We start from the raw sequence: 2,867 nt of genomic DNA, 5'->3' as shown, positions 1-2,867 counted from the left end.
GTTCCTGGAACGCCAGTTCCGCCCTATCGCTGTAAACTCCCTCTGACCCATTCATATCCAGTCATTGCTCTGACCCAATGCTCTGACCTAAATGCATGGAATAGCAAAGCTACCAAAACCTCAAGGAGAAGTGACAATACAGTTTTGGTCTGCAGACTAAATAGTTTCTCTAATTACTATGGACAAAATAAAATGGCATGACCGTAGCATAACAAGTAATTGAAGCTATGGACGTTGTTTTTTACAACTTTTCCCCAGCATGATGTAGCTCTCGAGAACCCAAGCAGACCGAAGAGGGCTTACAGCCGCTCCCCAATGCGATAGCATGTCCATGAACATCACTGAAGTTGAGTTCAATTAGTGCTATTTAGTTTCAGACACAGACAGATACATTATATACAGTCATGGCCAAAATTGTTGGCACCCCTGAAATTTTTCCAGAAAATGAAGTATTTCTCACAGAAAAGTATTGAAATTACACATGTTTTGCTATGCACATGTTTATTTCCTTTGTGTGTATTGGAATAACACAAAAAAAACAGGAAAAAAGCAAATTTGACATAATTTCACACAAAACTCAAAAAATGGGCCGGACAAAATGATTGGCACCCTTAACTTAATATTTAGTTGCACACCCTTTGGAAAAAATAACTGAAATCAGTCGCTTCCTATAACCATCAATAAGCTTCTTACACCTCTCACCCGGAATTTTGGACCACTCTTCTTTTGCAAACTGCTCCAGGTCTCTCATATTGGATGGGTGCCTTTTCCCAACAGCAATTTTAAGATCTCTCCACAGGTGTTCAATGGGATTAAGATCTGGACTCATTGCTGGCCACTTCAGAACTCTCCAGCGCTTTGTTGCCATCCATTTCTGGGTGCTTTTTGAAGTATGTTTGGGGTCATTGTCCTGCTGGAAGACCCATGATCTCAGACGCAAACCCAGCTTTCTGACACTGGGCCCTACATTGCGACCCAAAATCCTTTGGTAATCCTCAGATTTCATGATGCCTTGCACACAGTCAAGGCACCCAGTGCCAGAGGCAGCAAAACAACCCCAAAACATCTTTGAACCTCCACCATATTTGACTGTAGGTACTGTGTTCTTTTCTTTGAAGGCTTCATTACATTTTCGGTAAACAGTAGAACGATGTGCTTTACCAAAAAGCTCTATCTTGGTCTCATCTGTCCATAAGACGTTCTCCCAGAAGGAATTTGGCTTACTCATGTACATTTTGGCAAACTGTAGTCTTGCTTTTTTATGTCTCTGTGTCAGCAGTGGGGTCCTCCTGGGTCTCCTGCCATAGCGTTTCATTTCATTCAAATTTCGACGTATAGTTCGCGCTGACACTGATGCACCCTGAGCCTGCAGGACAGCTTGAATTTCTCTGGAACTTGTTTGGGGCTGCTTATCCACCATCCGGACTATCCTGCGTTGCAACCTTTCATCAATTTTTCTCTTCCGTCCACGTCCAGGGAGATTAGCTACAGTGCCATGGGTTGCAAACTTCTTGATCATGTTGCGCACTGTGGACAAAGGAACATCTAGATCTCTGGAGATGGACTTGTAACCTTGAGATTGTTGATATTTTTCCACAATTTTGGTTCTCAAGTCCTCAGACAGTTCTTTTCCTCTTTCTGTTCTCCATGCTTAGTGTGGCACACACAGAAACACAATGCAAAGACTGAGTCAACTTCTCTCCTTTTTATCTGCTTTCAGGTGTGATTTTTAGATTGCCCACACCTGTTACTTGCCCCAGGTGAGTTTAAAGGAGCATCACATGCTTGGAACAAACTTATTTATCCACAATTTTGAAAGGGTGCCAATAACTTTGTCCGGCCCATTTTTTTAGTTTTGTGTGAAATTATGTCAAATTAGCTTTTTTCCTGTTTTTTTTTGTGTTATTCCAATACACACAAAGGAAATAAACATGTGCATAGCAAAACATGTGTAATTTCAATACTTTTCTGTGAGAAATACTTCATTTTCTGGAAAAATTTCAGGGGTGCCAACAATTTTGGCCATGACTGTATAACAAATTATGCTGATGGTCATAACTCGGCTATTATAGATTGACCAATTGTGAGTCCTACTATTCTATGTCAACACCCCAAAGAAAAGGAAAACAGACAAGTTATTGTATCAGTGATATTAGTAGGCCTAATATGATCAGATCTAGGGTAATACTTTTTCTTGGTTTGCTGCTCTTGAAAAAAATAATAATCTGTAGGGCATATCATGTTTATAAGTGCCTACAACAACTTATAATGAGTTATGATCATATGGCCATATTGTAAAACATTATTCCATCCTTGAACATCAGCCTTCACAAATTAGGTTTGTAAAGTGAAGTCAATGTCTGTAACATTTTACACGAAAACACCTTAATGGAGTATTAGGGATTTGTGTAATAACACTAATCACTCTAGTTATTACATAGCAAATTATAATTAATTGCATTGCAGGCTAATCCAGTTGATCCTACATTAAGAAAACCTTTGTCTTTGACTAATTCATGATTATTGTGAATGTGAAGCAGTAAAAAAAGCGATTAGTTACCGGAGTGTAACTCCAGTTCTATGAGTGGAGCTCCGCCCCATAGGGGAGCTCTGCTCCTAGTGGTTTACCCTCTGCCCTAAGGCAGCAACAGCCTGAAGCAAAATTATGCACACACCTGCAGCCAATGGGAGCACAGGTGTCCCTATAAGAGGGGACGCTTCCCCTCAATCAGCCTCCCGAGATATTATCTTCAGCGAGACTAGAGAGGGTCGGCAGGGCCTTAAGTCCTATGGGGCTCCGCTCCACTCATAGAACTGGAGTTACACTCCGGTAACTAATCGTTCTATATCGTGGAGCTCCGCCCCAT

Source organism: Coregonus lavaretus, assembly GCF_964263955.1.
Source record: "Coregonus lavaretus genome assembly, chromosome: 26".
In the NCBI taxonomy this organism is placed as follows: domain Eukaryota; kingdom Metazoa; phylum Chordata; class Actinopteri; order Salmoniformes; family Salmonidae; genus Coregonus; species Coregonus lavaretus.
This window is presented reverse-complemented; position numbering follows the sequence as displayed.